Source organism: Vipera berus (genome assembly GCF_964194415.1).
Source record: "Vipera berus genome assembly, chromosome: 1".
Lineage (NCBI taxonomy): Eukaryota > Metazoa > Chordata > Lepidosauria > Squamata > Viperidae > Vipera > Vipera berus.
Genome location: NC_138202.1, coordinates 125398696 through 125416751, shown reverse-complemented (window position 1 = coordinate 125416751; position 18056 = coordinate 125398696). Strand labels below are relative to the sequence as shown.

General features: G+C 38.7%; 1 protein-coding gene across 3 annotated transcripts in view; it reads left to right on the top strand.

Moving 5' to 3' along the window:
• Positions 1–16736: 16736 nt before the first annotated feature.
• SMARCAL1 (SNF2 related chromatin remodeling annealing helicase 1) overlaps positions 16737–18056 on the top strand; it is a 37342-nt gene continuing 36022 nt past the window's right edge. The window contains exons 1-2 of one of the 3 annotated variants that reach the window (XM_081314835.1): positions 16737–16949; positions 17459–17563. The gene's annotated coding sequence lies outside the window, so the exon portion shown is untranslated. Of the gene's footprint in view, positions 16950–17386; positions 17403–17458; positions 17564–18056 lie in introns of those variants that run through there. The other 2 variants (XM_081314837.1, XM_081314836.1) reach the window with 2 other exon arrangements.

Here is an 18056-nt window from a genome sequence, read left to right as displayed (position 1 = left end):
CGTAGTGGTCCCTATTTTTCTACTTGCATTTTTACGTGCTTTCGAACTGCTAGGTTGGCAGAAGCTGGGACGAGTAGCAGGCGCTCACTCTGTTATGCGGCACTCGGGATTCGACCTGCCAAACTGCCGACCTTCTGATCGACAAGCTCAGCGTCCTAACCCACTGAGCCACCGCGTCCCTTTGTACTCATATAGCCAACCTCAAATGCTCAGTTTTGTGAGCTCTTATTCAACAGAAAGAAACAAGAAATATGATCCTATTCTTCAGCCTCATGCACATCACTTACATCAGGGGTGTCAAACTGCCGGCTCATAGCCCGGTTTCATCATACCGAAGCTGCGCCAACCCCGTTGCTGGCAATGCAAAAAGAGTCATGCTACGTTGCGACACGTCACATGACGTGGCGAGTTTGACACCCGTGACTTACATAAATAATATAAAGGGGTGTAACTTGAATGTTGTGGCATGACCATGACAGACAGAGAATAAAGCATGTCATTGAGATACCTATCTACTGCATCTTATGGCAAATTTGATAGGAATATAGCTCTAATAATCAGAGTAGACGACTAGATACTAGAAGTGTTCCTGTGATATTTCGGGACCAAACTGATGGCAACATCTCCAGAACTCTTCAACTCCATTTTAACAGTGACATTTCCAGAGGGCAGAACTACAGCATCTGAAAGGCCCAAGCCATTAAACATGCTATTCTTCCATGCTGGTTTAAACAGTTACAGTATACTTCAGTATGAGATCCAGAAATATTTGTAGAAGTGGAAAAAAAAAGGGCTATGTAGTGCCCCTTAAATTCAGACGAAGCACAGTAACTATAGTAATTGATAGTTGTTTTCCTCCTGGTAAGCTAATGCTCTGTGATAGGAAACAGAATCAAAGAATCTAACAGTCATTGCCCTTAAACTGTCCTGGTTTAAAATGTTAAGGGTAGCACCAATTGTCAGCCTGATCACCCAGGCAGAAGAGAAGTTATTGTCCTGTTAAGGAGCACAAATTATGGTTGGATGAGATAAATGGACATTAATGAGGCCAGGAGGGCTTAGTGCTTCCACTATGACAGAGTATTGATCTTGTATTTATTTTTGTGAGACTGTGTCCCCTATTCTTGATTGGCTAGCAGTGCTTTGTAGTACATTTATCCTTGACCAACTTCAGAAATATTTTTCCAAAAAAGGAAAAGATTGACACTTTTATCATGAAGGCTGCTACAAATTATTCCATGGATATGTTATTATACTTGAAAAAAATATACTGCTAGAAATTATGATATTTTCCTTAATTTCTAACAGTGGAATCCCAGTAATAGTAATTTAGGATTCTGCTAAATCACATGACTTGATTTAATAATTTAGAAGACTTCAAAAAGATCTATTTATATAATATAATAATTTTCATTTAAAGACAGGTAATACTTTGGCCATTAATAAAGGCATTTATTTTATTTTAAAGATGCTATCCTTTTAAACTTTATTTCCTTATCACAGAACCTGATGATACTGATTTTGGTGGTGAGAATATATGAAAAAATAGATGTACGATCTGATCACTGAATATATGAAACAAATGTGGTAGCAAAATATGTCATGTGGTTGCTTTACAATGCCATTTTTACAATGGGTATGTAAGGATGCAAGTTAATGAAGAATCAATAAAAGTCACATTCTGCCCAAACCAAATATATCAAATTATCTCACTGTCTATCCAGAAGAGGCAATAAGTTGAGGATGAAAGGTAGTCATAAATCTTTCATAGATGCTTACCTTCAATATTGTGACTAGAAAAAGAACTAAATGAAAATTCATTTGAAAAAGAGCATGGGGCGGGGAAGAAATATAACAAAAAGCTTTAAAAGAAAGGTTAATGAAAAATGTATCAGTTATTTGGCTAAACAGAATAGTTGTTACCTTCTTTTGAAGGAATATGGCTCTCTTTATATAAGTAAAGCAAGATAAGACCAAATCAGCATTGCTTTTTTAAAAAAAATATTTCTCTCAGCTGCATTTGGATATTATGTGGCCTTGCTCTTGAAGTTTGATTATTTGGGATGCACCAGTTTGAGTATCTCTAGGTTCATATTTTCATCAAGAAATCCTTGTCTGGGTGTTGGATAGGAGTGCATTTTTATTTTGGGAATGACAGAGCATTTAAATGTTTTGACTGTTTAATCACTTTGATTGTGTATTTAATTAGTTGTACACTATTGTATTTGGAACTAACCTCCTCAATATGAGAAGCAGCATTCCAAAGTGAATTCAATAACTAATGCATAATGGGTGCTATTAACATGCATATCACAGAGAGCTGAACAAGACAGATAGGATTCAACTATCACTTAGAATTTGTATTTTCCTTTGTGATTTAAGAAAAAAATAAATAAATAGGCTTTGATGAGAAAAACCACAAAAACCATTGACGCTTTTGCACTGATGCCTGGTTAAATAGATTCTAAAAACACCATCACCAATTGCTTGGCATAGTTAACTAAAATCTACATTTGCTATTAATTTACTGGAAGTGTGTTATATGTTAAAAGGCTGAAAAATTTGAAATGCTTCATCACTGAGAATGCTAGAAACATTGAAAGTCCAACTCTTATCTTCATTTGACTGTGGTTTTGCCAAAAGCCCTCTGGAAGTACAGTATTTCAAATTTATTTTGGTAAATAACTGGTACGGTAAAAAACACACAAAAACAATAACCAAATACAACAAAGGCAGATAAAGATAATGCAAAAGCGAAAAATTAAGATTTAAAAATGAAGAAGGGGGAAATGGACTAAGATAAAATAACTTAAAATGGAAGGTAAAACAGAAGTAAAATTAAAATATAGACTAAAAGAAAAAAATACTTTATAGTATAATTCTTTCTAGATTTGGCCATCTTATGTTTTCTTATGGAAATAAACTAAACAATGGGGACAGTGAGTTAATTGATATAGAACATTTCTGTCCCAGGCAATCTAAAACTAATGGGGTTATCGGTGCATGTAACATAGATCTTTGTGCTGGTAAGAATATCAACCTTGCTGTCAGGCAAAATCAAGCTTTTAATAGTGAGTGCCATACCAAGACTAATCAAACAGGTGGTAAGAAAGTAGGGGAACTCAGCCACCACACAGGTTATGTAGAAAGTAAACACAGGATCAGTCAAAGAGGACTCAAATGTCTATACACCAATGCACAGAGTATGAGCAATAAACAGGGTGAATTAGAAATTCAAGTAAATGAAGGCAGATATGATATTGTTGCCATTATGGAAACTTGGTGGGATGAAACCCACAAATAGAACATACAGCTAGGGATTTAAATTATTTAAAAGAAACAGACCAAATAAAAGAAGAGGTGGAATTGCACTATATATAAGAAATAACTACATCTCTACAGAAATAGAGCACAACAATGATGAAAACTGATTGAATGCATTTGGGTCAATATGAAAGGGGAGAAAAATGACATTGCCATAGGCCACCCAATTAAACAGAGGAAACAGATGAAGTTTTTGCTAGTCAGTTAACCAAAGTATGTAGGAAGCACATCACAATAGTAATGGGAGAGTTGAATTACCTTGACATCAACTGGGAGACAAACTCTACACCAAGTGGAAGATCAAACAGGTTCCTGACAAACCTAGCAGACAACTTTGTCTCCCAAAAAGTAGAGAAGGGAACTAGGGGATCAGCCATATTGGACTTAATTCTCACTAACAGAGATGAAGTGATAGAAGGTGTTGAACAGGAACCTTGGGGGGGGGTGATCATGCAATATTGGCATTCAACATTATGCAAGCACAAGCAAAAGAATATAGTCAAACTAGAGCATTGGACTTTAAGAGAGCTTATTTCAATAAACTTAGAGAGAGCTTGGGAAGGATTCCATGGATGAGAATCCTCAAGGGGAAAACAACTCAAGAAGCTTGGGAAATGTTGAAAAGTGAGATTATAAAAGCTCAGTCTAGCACAATACCAATGAAGAAGAAAAATAACAGCTCTCAAAAGAAACCAGCATGGCTGCATAGCATTAAATGCTCTAGAAAGAGTGCAGAGAAGAGCAACAAAAATGTCAGGGAACAGGGGGCTGAAACATATAAAGAATGGCTGCTGGAATTGGGTATGTCTAGTTTAATAAAAAGAAAGACTAGGGGTGATATGATAGCAATGTTCCAATATCTCAGGGGCTGCCACAAAGAAGAGGGAATCAAGCTATTCTCCAAAGTACCTGAGGGCAATGGATGGAAACTAATCAAGGAGAGAAGCAACCTAGAACTAAGAAGAAATTTCCTGACAGAATAATTAATCAGTGGAACAACTTACCTCCAGAAGTTGTGAATGTTCTAACACTGGAAGTTTTTAAGAAGAGATTGGACAACCAATCTCTGAAATGGTATAGGGTTTCCTGCCTAAGCAGGGGGTTGGATAGAAGACCTCCAAGGTCCCTTCCAACTCTGTTATTCTATTCTGTTCTGTTCTGTTCTGTTCTGTTCTGTTCTGTTCTATTCTATTCTATTCTATTCTATTCTATTCTATTCTATTCTATTCTATTCTATTCTATTCTATTCTATTCTAAACTGCAGAGAGAAATATAGCAACTCTGCTGGTGATTGTAGAAATCTGATCTGTGAGTTGAAAACAAACTGCTTTTTCCACATAATACAGTACATTCAGGTTTTGTCAGGAGGTGTGTGTCTGCACAGATGTTGGTGTAAAAAAGGCAGTGGAAGAATACATGCATTAGATTCATTTTGACCAAACAAACAAGATCTCTCATAAATAGGATCGTACTGTACCTCTGTACTAATACTGCTGAGGGTAAAACATTGAAATAACTCTTCACTCTCACCCCCAAGGCTCTACAGTTTGCTAGACAAATGAAGTTGCATAAGTGGTTTATGGGTATAAATGTTTCCCATTTGGATTTCTAAATCTGAAAGTTGGCTATCGTATTCGAATCTGTCTGATGTACGTCAAAGACTCTTCCAATGGATTTTGGCTTTAACTCCCTGTAAACCCACAAGCAGCAGAAAGTAGAAAAACAACAGTTGAGGCTGGTCAGCTAAGACTCTTTTCTTTCCAGTTTGATGAAAAGCCATAATGAAGAATCAACGAGATCAGTGAGCCATTGGGAACACAGGACTTATACTAAGCCAGTAAGTCAAGCACAAATGCAGACTCTCTCTTGCAATGGAATGATGCCGGTTTCCATGTGGATTAAAGCATTTGAAACACAGCACGAGGTGTGGGAGAGTGCTTGTAAAAACCTAAACTGGACCATATTTGAGGGCTTTAAACCACTGTAGGTGCATACCTGTGAAACATACAGCATCTGAGATATATCTTTAGCTTTAAAAAATGTGATGGTGGCAGATAAGCCTCTTTTCCCTTTACAAGGAAAAAAAAAGCCTTTGACAGAAAGGCTTAGCTTTGGCAGAAATGGCTCTAATTTGTCCCCACCAAGCTGCAGAGGTTTGAAAAATCCCACCAACATTGTTTAAAAGCTGGAACTTGTCCCGTTTTATTATTTCCCATTTGCCACTGATGTTGGTGGAGTCTAAGTCTTTTCAAGAAATATCTTAGGGTGATCGTAAGCTTTTCCTCAGTTCAGATTTCTGCTAAGAAATCTGCCACAGACTTCTGCTGAGGCCCAGTTATCTAAGCCAAAGAGCTGCGGCATCTTTAGCATATAGCAATATTTTCCCGTGCCTGCCACCTAGGTTTAGGAGGTTGGAATTCATTTTGGTTAAGCAGCTGCTACCCAACTCACATAGCTATTAAGCAAAATGGGGGCCAGGCTCAGTGGTGGGATTCAAATATGTGAACAACCAGTTCTCTGTGTGGATGCCGCTTCCGGAAATCCATTCTGGGCCTGGGCAACAAAAAATTAGCTACTGGTTCTGCCAAAGTGGTGCGAACCAGATGAATCCCACCACTGACCAGGCTACAATCCTGTTTCACTCTTTGATGGGCTATTATGTCTGCAGTAAGGTAGCCAGCTCTATCCTATCTAACTCGGGTAACTGTATTTTCAGACAGCATTCAATGTAGAAAAAGTAGCTGCCAATCAATAGATGTGTGGTACAGCTTCCACCAGAATCTATTCCTTAGCATCAAATACTGATTATAATATAGCATCAGATGCTGATTTTAAATCAACAAAAGGAAACCTATGGGGGTGACATTGCCCCTGTGCATTTCTCTGTTAAAAAATGTAACATGACACTGATCTACCATTGATCTGGTCTCCCTAAATCCTGCTGGCTCATCAGCTAGGAGTTTTTTCTGATCCAGCCAATCCAATAACTTATAAGAAGTAGTGTAGGAGATGACCAGGCTGAGCCCAAGGGAGGAGGGGTCAAATGCATCATCAGTCTTGAGTCCCTTCATGCCCAAAAGGGATCTAAGTTCAGCCCACCTTGAATTCCATTTTCTATTATCTCCTGTTAATTTGCTTTGACTGTTAGTCATTCAGATTCTTATAGAGAGCCTAAGCTTGCAATATAAATTTATATTTATTTATGTTTATATTTATATTATTTACATTTATATTTACCTTTAGCAACAGCCAAAAAAGCTAATACAATCCTGGGTTGTATAAACAGAGGCAAAGAATCAAGAACACGCAAAGTGTTAGTACAGCTTTATAAAACCCTAGTAAGACCACACCTGAAATACTGCAGCCAATTTTGGTCACCATACCACAAAAAAGATGTTGAGAGTCTGAAAAAAATTCAGAGAAGAGCAACTAAGATGATCAAAAGCCTGAAGACTAAAACATACGAAGAATGGCTGCAGGACTTGGGTTTGGCTAGTCTAAAGAAATAGGGGTGACATGATAGCAGTATTCTGGTATTTGAGGGGCTGCCACCAAGAAGAGGGGGCCACGTTATTCACCAAAGCACCAGAGGGCAGGACAAGTAACAATAGTTGGAAACTGATCAAAGACAGAAGCAACCTGGAATTAAGGAGAAACTTCCTGACATTGAGGACAATTAACCAGTGGAACAGCTTGCCTTCAGAAATCGTGGGTGTGCCATCACTGGAGATTTTTAAGAAGAGACTAGACATCTGAGATGGTATAGGTTCTCCTGCTTGAGTGGGGGGCTGGACTAGAAGACCTCCAAGGTCCCTTCCAGCTCTATTCTATTCCATTATATTTACAGTGGTGGGGATGGCAGAAAAGATTATTGGCAGTTCATTCCCTTCTTTCCAGAACATAGCATATAAGTGTTGCTTGAGCAGGGTTCACAGAACTGTCTGAGACACTACACATCCTCTTCACAACCTGTCCTTGTTACCTTCTGGGAGGAGGCTTAGTGGTATCCGAAGGAGAACATCCAGATTCAGCTCCAGTTTTGTTCCATACAGTATTGGAACTCTCAAGCTTCCTCTTTCTGCTATATGTTCAAGATGAACAGTGATTAATATTTATATGTATTTATATGTAAGGGTGTAGGTATATACATATGTTGTATATAACATGTTTATATGTGTTATGTATGTGTACACTTTTGAGAGCAGGCAACAGGGGATGACAATAAAGGTTCTTATCTTATATTCATTTGATCTGCCTAAGTTTCCTGATTTCTCACTCTTGACAAATAGCATATTGCTTATTAGGCATGCTTAATAAGCTAACTGGATAATAATGTCAAAGACTTGTTCTATTGCCATTCTTAGTTCTAGATCAGATCCAGCCATCTGGCATTTGGAGCGTATTGTTTATATGTGTGAAAAGGGAAGATAAGAGCGGCCCATTGATTAACATTTCCCTTTAATAACTGGTAGTATTAGGTCACAACGTGGGGCTTTTCAACTTTTTGGTTGATTAATTAGTTTAAGAATTTGTGTGTGAGAGATTGGGGCAGAGGGGAGGTACAGGGAAAAATGCCTACAGTGTATCATGTGCTGATTGGCAAACAGAAAGAGAGAGCTATACATTGTACTATATAATTCTTCCCATCTAGCAGCGGGAGTCCTAGTCTCCAAACCTCCTCATGCAATAAGCAAGCAATTAGCTTCCAAAATAGGAAGGCATTCTTATCTTCCACAGCCTGAAAACTCACTCTTAATTTGCTTGAGCAAAAGTTTTAGGGTTTTTTTTCCTTTTAATTAAAATTTTATAAAGCTTCTTCTGGACAATTAACTGATGTCTGGCACGGAAACAATTGCTCAATCTATAAGCTTTAAAAGCTATCATTAATCCTGACCTATATATCCTGATCAAACTAGGGGTTTGGGGAATATAAGCAGGTCTTCTCCTAGCACACGGGTGTCAAACGTGTGACGTCACGTGACGTGTTGTGACGTATCATGACCTTTTTACCATTGACGGCAATGGGGTGGGTGCGATTTTGGTGTGACGCATCCGGCTCGTGGGCCGGCAGTTTGACACCCCTGTCCTAGCATGTTGGTAGGACATTTATAATGGCTGGATAGAGCTTATGAGGTCTTTATACATGGCTACGGCTACTATTAGATTTGAGGTTGATCACCAGCGATCCTGAAAGCAGGGAGAGCTCAACTTAAGTTAGTGATTATTGTATGACCTGTGCCCACTTTGTGGTCCATTGAACTTAGTGGCTAATGCTCCTCATTACTCTTAACATTAGCAGGGCAAAGTGAGCGGGGGCTCAAGCTCAGGAGAAGCAGAAAGGAAGGGTCACCATATGGCCAAAGTCCAACTTTAAATGTGTATTTTATTAAAACAGAGGTCAGCCTGAAATCAATTGTATTCAACCCTCAGATCTCCAGTCCATGAGCTCAATGTCAGAATTGCTTTGCCACACCATTTAATATTCAGAAGTGGAAACTCCTGGCAAGCTGTTCTGTACTACTGCTAAGCTTGTAAGCCGCCCTGAGTCTTCGGAGAAGGGCGGGATATAAATGGAATTAAAATAAAAAAAATACTAATCAACAGCTTGCCATATTGATTCTGGGGTCCTTGGAATGATAAAGCCTACTATCAGAATATCCTTTGGGAAGGGAAAAATAACTGCCACAGCAGGAAAAGAGAACCAAGTCACTGGGGCTAATAATCTATTCATATTACCTACTATTACTATGGTCACATTTGGGTGACCGAGATACAGTTTTCCAATTCATCCCAATGGTCCTTGGTCAAACAAGGCAGTCTACAAGATGACAGACATTAAGAATTAGAAACTCTTGATGAGGCAACTTAGTTATAGATGCTAAAACTCTCCACAAGATTCAGGCTCAATATTTGTCAGCTCAATGTTGTTTGAAATCAATGGGCAAAGTCCCTTGGCGATGACCACTGAGACTTCTTTTGTGACTTCAAGAGAATATACAATGAAACTCTGCAGCACCAAAATGTCTTCTGGGGCCACACTTTCTGCAACAGGTACAAATTAAATCCAAGAATGAATGGTCATTCACTTTGATCTGCCATTCCATAATATTCAAGGAAACAAGGGACAATCCATCATGGTTAGTTCCTGGTCAATCTACAAAGTGTCCAAGGCAGTGATTTGTCACCTCTAGGGCAGTCTGATAATCACTTCAAGGAGTGGAATAGAATGAGGATGCCTGCCATCTAAAAGATAATGATCAGCCAACTGAAAATCTGATATTAGGAGACATGCAGTTGGGTGTCTAATGTAGGAAACCCCACATTTTTTTTCTGAAGAACTGCCATTGTCAAAGGCAGATGTGGGTTTAAAACCATGTTTTCTGGAACTGAGATTTACCAATGATGAGATCAGGAATGCATTAATATGAACCACAGCTTTCACCATGGGCTGGTCTGGGATAGTCTGTTTTTCAAAGAAGGTGTACTTTTTGGTTATTTGTTTTCTGGATGTTTTGAGAACAGCTTGCAAGCCTAAGCAGATTTAGGATTTTCTCTGAAGTTCAGGAGGTTTCTAAGCAGTAGAGTTGTCCCGTGAGCTAATTTCATAGCTTGTAAAGGGCCTTGAATTCTAGACAATAACTTCAGCTGCTGATCCTTCATCCTTGGGCACCATTGTAACAGAGTTGGTAGAATAATTAATTGCTGTCTCTCCTGCTAAGGGTGCCTGCTAGTTTATGGTCCTAAATGAAATAGAGGTCATATTTAAATCTGGAAATACCTCAGCAGGATAAATACAGCTGAGTCACAGTTAATGCATGTTCGGATAACACAATATACTTCATTTCTATAAATTGTATAATGATAACAGGTTGTGTTTAATGCAAATCAATATTCAGTTAATGCAAGGTTAGTACATGCACAGCTGAGATTAGCAAGATATTTCTGGAGTTTTAGATACAGCTATTTCAACCTGTACTCACCTATCTTCATGTGTGCAAAATGGATAAAAGAAAGATTCCTTCATATAAAAACATTACAAAAAAGGGAGAGACTGTCAGAATTTCTCAATCTAAGAATCCATCTTACTCTTTATATAAGAAGTGTTGCAAAATCTGTTTCAGGGCTGCTTATTTGAAAAGAGCATATTGGCAACCAAATATGGAGCATGAGGGTCCTGCCTCTTTGATGGACTTCTGGCATAAGCATTTATTTCATTTCTCAAATCCACTTTTTGACAGAAAGTTAACCAAATGGTGCTAACCACAACCTATGTAGCTAGAAAGTGATAATTAGCCATCGGGTGTGTAATAGATTTTCCTGGCAGCCTGTTGTTCACATTGAACATATATCAAAGGCTCCATAAATTTTCTGTTTTAAAGGGAGTTGCTTAAAGAAAATTAAAACTTAAAAGAATTTTGGAGGGACTTTCTTTTTCTAGGGGACATGTAAGTGCACTGAACCATGGAGGGATTAAAAAAATACATAATCTGGCAGGTACAAGATAATTCTTCAATAGTTGGAATTACAGTGATCCTTACTGAGCAAGTGTGTTCTACAGGGTTTGAAGTGGGAACATGCATTTTGTGTATATTAAAGACGTGCACATGTTTTAAACCTGGACACTCAACTATCCCTATTGACATTCAGTCTGTTTGGCCATTAGACATGATGCACAACATGTTGGTCGGAAGCACTGATTGTTTCCATGGTGAAAGAATGTACTGGTGACATTACCATTGCATGGGGGACACCCATTTGGGGGGGGGTCCTTTTGAATCCCAGTGAAATTGCCCACTGAAGTGGGTACCCATATATCTACTTGCAGTCACCTACTTTCAAACCGCTGGGTTGATAGGAGCTGGAGTGTGTGACAGAGCGCACCCTGCCCCACAGCAGCAACAGATTTCAAAGGTGAGGCTGCTGATCATTAGTCCAGTGTTCTAACCTCATTAGCCACCACACTCATCATGTTGGTTATAGGAGAGGGAAGCAATCTTTGTTGTAGAGTGGATAACAGGAAGTGTCTATTTACAGTCCTTGAGTCCCAGCTTCGTATGACAATGTGATCTTCTATCCTTATGAAGTGGAAGTCAGTCACCTGTGGTGGCTAAGGTGCTCAGTTAGAAATCAGGAGACTGAGAATTATAGCCCTCCCTCAGTATAATGATATGTAGAATTCCTTGGGAGACAAAAGGAAGAGCTACAGACTAGGCAACAGTTACATAACAGGCAATTGAACTTATAGAAGAGTGTGTCAAACATCTCAGAAGAATATCTCTCTAGTTTCTTGGACAATGCAGGCAAGCTGGAAGAGATGTACTTTCACACCTGCAACTTTCTGTTATTGTAACATTACAATAAGGTAAGGCTAGTTTTTCTTGATGTGCTTCTTGTCTGGAGTACCTCACAAGGATGATACTCAGGCATGAAAGCCGGTTGGGTGATTTGGGGTCAGTAGCTCTGTCTTAAACAAAGCCCACTGTAAAGGGGCTGTTCTTGTGGGGAAAATTGGAGACACAATTTTACTATATACATCACCTTGAGTTGTATTAAGAAGAACTCCAAGTTCTTCAAAACCCATTCCTTCTTCCAAATGTTAGGTGGTCTTCGCCTCCCAAAGGTTGCTCACATCTTTATACAGTAATATGAGAGGCTACAAAAGGAGGATGGAGAATCATTGGTTTTGTGTATTGTTAGCAGTCTTCTCAGAAGTATAATTTGCTAACTGTATAGATGGGGAAATATTTATTCACTGCCTTAGCTGAGTTCAAAAAAGGATTAGACTAATAATAGAGTATTAATGAAGGATCAGCTTATGAACATCTATTAGCCATCTCTTTTTCAGTCACGGCTGCTGAGAGAAAAACAGCAGGGAACAGCTATTGATTTTCTGCTTTACCTTGGGAAAAATGTCTCTCCGGCCTGTTGGTAACAGCATGCTGGTCACATTAGTGTTTACTGGGACCCAACCATGTCCTTTTTTTTTTTCTTTTACCCAATCACACTTTGTTTTCATATTTTTGATTCCACAGTCAAGAAGTCCTGCATCTTCTATCCACTGAAGGTCGGCCTAAGGGTTGGGTGAGGAAACTCCCACCTATTTGCATCCAAGTATGCATCTACTGCAACATTATAGGCTATATTTCAGTTTAGGAAGTAATTTCTGGATGTATACCTAAAATTACATTTTTAAAAATATGGAGATTCCCATAAATTTTATTGATCAAGTATCACTCTAATTTCTATAGTAGTTAATTCATAGTAACAAATTAAACAACAACGCTAAAATTGCCTTCAAATTGAATGGAATCCTGGATGCATCTATGCATTCTACTTCACTGCATTACAGGTTTGCAGTTGCTGCCTTTTGGATTATTAATTTTTTTTTGTCCCCCATCTAGCCAACAATGGTGGAATTCTCAGGTAGCCCCTTCCAAGTATTAATCGGAGTTAAGCCTGCTTAGCTCCCAGATCAACCAAAATCAGCAAGTGCTGCCACCTGCTGAGGGTCTCGCTTTCAATTGTGCTAATGCAGCTTGCTTCACTGTTGTATAACTAACAGCTTGGAATGAAGTTCCTTTAATCCCACTGACTTTAATTAGATGAACTCCTTTAAATGCAAATGTTCTAGATAGACTAATTTGAAGAGTGATCAACTTGAAAGGGCAACAAAAAGGAGGAGATATTAATGAGCTGTTTCTAATATTATGGTCCTAACAACTGTCATCCTTACTGGTTGGGGGTGGGGAATACGACCAGATTATGCCTGCCAATTTCTCCCTCCATCCTCTCAATATTATGCAAAGTTGTAGAGTTCCATAAAGCTTAGGCTGGATGTGAGGATTTGCATCCTCTTCATGGATTCTTTCCTAAATAAGCATTTTCTCTCAGTCCAAGTGATGAAAACCACAGGCCTTAAAGACCTGCATAAAAGAGGCTTGTAGCATGAAGTAAAATGGAAATGGACACTCTATTATTCGGGTGGGCTCAATATGTTCATCTGAACACATTATAGTGAACCATAACATGGTTTGTGGTATAGCTTAGACACTTATATGAACTGAACCTTGGAGGTTTGTTTGATTAAAGCCCATAGTCCTTTATGTACTAAGCCTATTTATTTACTGATCCTTCTAGATCAGGGGTGTTAAACTCGCCAAGTCATGTGATGTGTTGTGACATATCATGACTTTTTTCCCCTTGCCGGAGGTGGGGTGGGCGTGGCTTCCACATGACAAATCTGGCCCGTGGGCCGGCAATTTGATACCCCTGCTCTAGATGGCTATTATTTAAAATCAGCCCTATGAAAGAATGAACCCATTGCCAAACTAAATGGTCTCATTTGATGGTCTGGGGTGGACTGTAAGAGCTCTCAAGAATTCTGTTTCTTGAGTCCTCTATTTGGTATGCCACAAACATTTATTTCAGGCCATTGTGCTGCCTCCTGACTTTCAACAACCCAGAGAGTTTCTGTTCCACTTGTTTCCCTTAATGGGAGAGAAGCAATTTTGATTGCTTTGTTCTCAGCTACATCCCCCTGGCATGTCATCATTAGAGTTACTCTTCTGAAGGCTCCTGATCATCAAGAGCCCCATCAGGATTCCGGCTCATGTTGTGTCACAGCAAGACTTTCAGTGTTTTCAATGGATAAGGATGTTCTGAAGGAAAATCCTGAGTGTGCTAATTAATCTGAGCATCTCAGACCAAAACCAGTGAGTAGAAAGAGTTGGAGTGCACTCTGTTCCCTCTGAGAGTTTTATCTGCTGTGGGCAAGATTGATCTTGCTGGCTAGTAACAAGGAATGGCAGGGGAGGCAAAACAGAGTTAGCTTAGCAAAATCTTAGCGAGATCTTAGATGGACTCAGCAGGTGACAGCACCTAATCCCTCTTCAAAAGTTAAGTGGGGTCAGGACTCTGTACTTTGCATACAAAGACAAAAGGGTGCTTTGCAGCACATAGGGAAGCTAAGTTAATGCAAGCTCATTACTGAAAACTCCATGGGCAGAAGAGAAGCAGATAGTGTCTCATTTCACATAAAAAGCATGGTGTAACTCTGGCTCCTGTAGCAGGAATATAGAAATACAGTATGTGTAAATGCTATCAGGTAGGTTGCAATAAGTGGGACCTGAATTCAGAAAGTGTGTACATAAGAGACTTCAGTTTAATCCTTGGCAGTTTAAGGATGTGGCAGCAGCTGATGGGAGGGCATAATCTTTTCCTTGGAAGAAACAAATAGGTTGAATCCACTCATTCTGTTCAGCTATAATTATGGTTTTGGGCTCTTGTTCTTGTTGTTCCGATTCAGGCTGATTGCATGAACCCAAACAATTGTGGCTGATTTGGTCCATCGTGATAAAAGAAACCACAGGAACAGGATCTATAAAATAAGCAAATGTGGTTATTCAGCCAGTTCTCTTATGATTCCCTCCTCCCCATCAGCTCAAAGCACTCCTAATCCAGTTACTTGTAAAAAAAGAGGGAGAAGTGGGAAGCTTGGGGCCATTCCTGTGGAGGAAGACTTTTTTGAACCATTCTTTTTTCTAGCTGAATGCTATTTTTTAAAAAAAGTATATAGGTAGTCCTCGACTTACAATCATTCATATCATGATGGTTTAAAGTTAAGATAGCTATGAAAAACGTGATTTATGACCGGTTCTCAAAGCTATAACCATCACACAACCTCAGTGGTCATGTAATTGGGATTTGGGTGCTTGGCTACTGGCTTGCATTTAAGATTGTAGCATCCTGTAGTAGTGTGCTAGTGATACAAGATCTTCTCAGCTGGTTTCCAACAAGCAAAATCAATGGGGGAAGCCGCATTCACTTTGGGCCAGTCTCTCTCTCTCTGTCAGCTCAACTCATCACACAGGGATGTTTTTGTGACAAAATTAGGAGGAGGAAGCTGTGTTTGGCATGTTTGCTGCCTTGAGTTATTTGTCAAAAAAGATGGGATACACATAAACAAACAAAAAATCTTAGCTGATTTATGACATTCTGCTTTTGGCAATGAAAAGCCAGCTAGGAAATGAATAATGCCCGTATCTTTATTATTTAGACTAATATCACACTTGGCAAACAATGTCCAATATTTAAACCATAGGAATGTAAAGTGGAGGCAAATAAAGAATGAAAGAAAAGCTCTCCAAAACTGGTGAAGAATTCTAATTATGTGTCAAGTTTGGGGTGACTAGGTCATTTCAAGAAGAAAGGAAAGATCAGCCATATGAAAGTCAATGAAATACAGTAGTGCTTAAAAGTTTGTGAATATTTTTGAATTTTCAATATTTCTGCATAAACCTGTCTTAAAACACAATCTGTTCTCCACATAAGAATTACACACAAACAAATGGGTGAAAAACATTTACTTGTTCATTCATCTATTGACAAAAATTATCCAAGCCGCATATTTGTGTGGGCAGAGAAAAGGTTATTATAAAGTCTGATACTTTCAACAGTGGATCTGGCTGTTTAATTTCCTTCCAATCAATTGTGGGATTTTCTCCTATACATTTTAAAAAAGATATGTGTTCCACAGATTTATTTACAAATGTATAGGATCATATTTTAAATACAAATTGTCCTAAATGAAAATAATTGTGTTACATTATGGTAGACATATATACCAAAATTTGAGAATTTGTTGAAACAACTTTTCCTGAACATTTGTGTGAGTTCACTTGGTTGAATGTTGTAATTTCATATAGTACAGTAATTCTCTGCAAATAAAAAAGAGACATCCTTGCTACCTGTATGTCAGATATAAGCTCTGAGTTTTGTCCCTGATTTGATGGGAGAAAACCCATCATTCTATGGATAAAATGCATTCATAAAATATATATACTACAGATTTACTATTTTCTCCTGTGCAAGATAATTCAAACACATGAATTCCCATCATATATAGCCTTGCTGACAGTGCAGAATGAGCATTTTAAGTGAAGCTTTTTAAGTTGAAATGTGAAGAATTAGATCACTAAATGGAAGCTCGCCTCTCTTACTTCCTTCATTTATAAAAACTAACTGCCTTGTTCATTGCAAAAGGTGATATCATAAAACACAATGCAAAAACAAATGTTTAAGAGAACGGTAAGATGCTCAAATAAAGAGTTTTTCTCTGAGTATTCCCCACCTCTACAATCTATATTTTACAAATTATTTGCCCCATTCGTAATTGAATAAAATAAATGGAGAACCGTTTTATTCCACGAACCTGGTGTAGATTAAGAACATCAGATGTCGCGACTTTTCAGCAACCACCTTTAACTTTAATCCTGACTTGCTTTCCCCTGCATATAACGATCCCTTCCTTTCCTTGCTCGGTCCGTAAACTTTATCCGGACGTGGCTCATCGTAGCGTCTGAGTTGAAACCAAAACTTCATTTCCCATGATGCATTGAGGCAGTTTCTCTCCGTGACGCTTTCCTTAATGGACGTCGCCGCGAGAGGGTTGGAAATTTGTGAAGTTCTTTTGGGAATTGTAGTCAACGGCTGGGCTGGTAGGAGGTTTGAAAGGCTTTCCCCCCCGCCCCCGCTCCGGAGGTGGCTCCTGGAGATGGGTCCATGAAGAGTTGCCGGACATTTCTCGGGCAGCGCAGCTACTTGCTGGTGGGATATAGCAGCTGGATGTTGCTTAATTGCTTAAAAGGGTGGATGGGTGAGTGGGGTGGGGGGAATCAGGGTCAATGCTTTAGAATAAAGTTACCGGGACCCAAGCAAAGTCCGGAATAAACCTTAAACGTTTATTCGTTTTGCCTTTGCTTGGGGGGGTCAGGATAATGTCTTTTTGGGTGCAATCGGATCGCACTTTTTCGTGAACCAGTGCGCTTGGATGGATGTAACCCTGAAAATAAAAGAGCTTTTATTTAAACTAAGCACGGATAATATATTTGCATATGGAGCTAAACTGTGGCTCTTTAATTAAGATTTGTAGAATAAACCATGATTTGTGCACAACCCATAACGCCACAGTGGTAGCAAGCCAAAACCAAGCAAAGTCCATTGACACCTCAAAGTGGTTTGAAAGAAGAAAAATGCTGTTGCAACAATAAGGCTGCTCTTCCCTTTGGCATGCTGATATTGTAAGTCTTGTTTCAAAATTTATTCTGGTTTGTTGGCTTGCAGGGTGACACTGGAGAAAAATAAAAGATGCACTATTTCAAGAAAGGCTGAGCTTACTCAGACCGCTTTAAATTGACTGAAGAACTGTTCGCTTTTGCCAGCTTTTTAAGGTTGTCATAAGGTACATTTTTAATGTTTACAAATATTTCAGAGTTTTGTGGCTTGGGTTTTTGTTTTGTTTTTTTCTTTTGGGGCTGGGGGGGCACTATCAGAAGTTGGATTACAATGTAAAACCCTTTCTACATCAGCCTTTGTTTCAGTTTGGAGTGTCAGTGCTAACTTTCAATGTTTTGCACTTGATTTCCATATAGTTCAAATCCATAATTGATGAATTCTGTCCATTCTTCTTTCAACAAAAAGTCTGAGTAAAACTTCCAGTCTTTTAAGAAAGCCTTTATCTTTTTTCTCTCTGACCAAACTGGTCAGCTTTGCCATTTCTATAAGCTCTGTCATCTTTATAATCCAATTGTCTACTGTGGGTATTTCATTGTTCTTCCATCTTTATGCGTGCAATAATGTTGCCACAGTTTCCATATACAATATAAGTTTCCCATATTTATTTTCTAGTTTATTGGCCATAAAATCCAATAAAAATAATCCATAATATTTTTTGT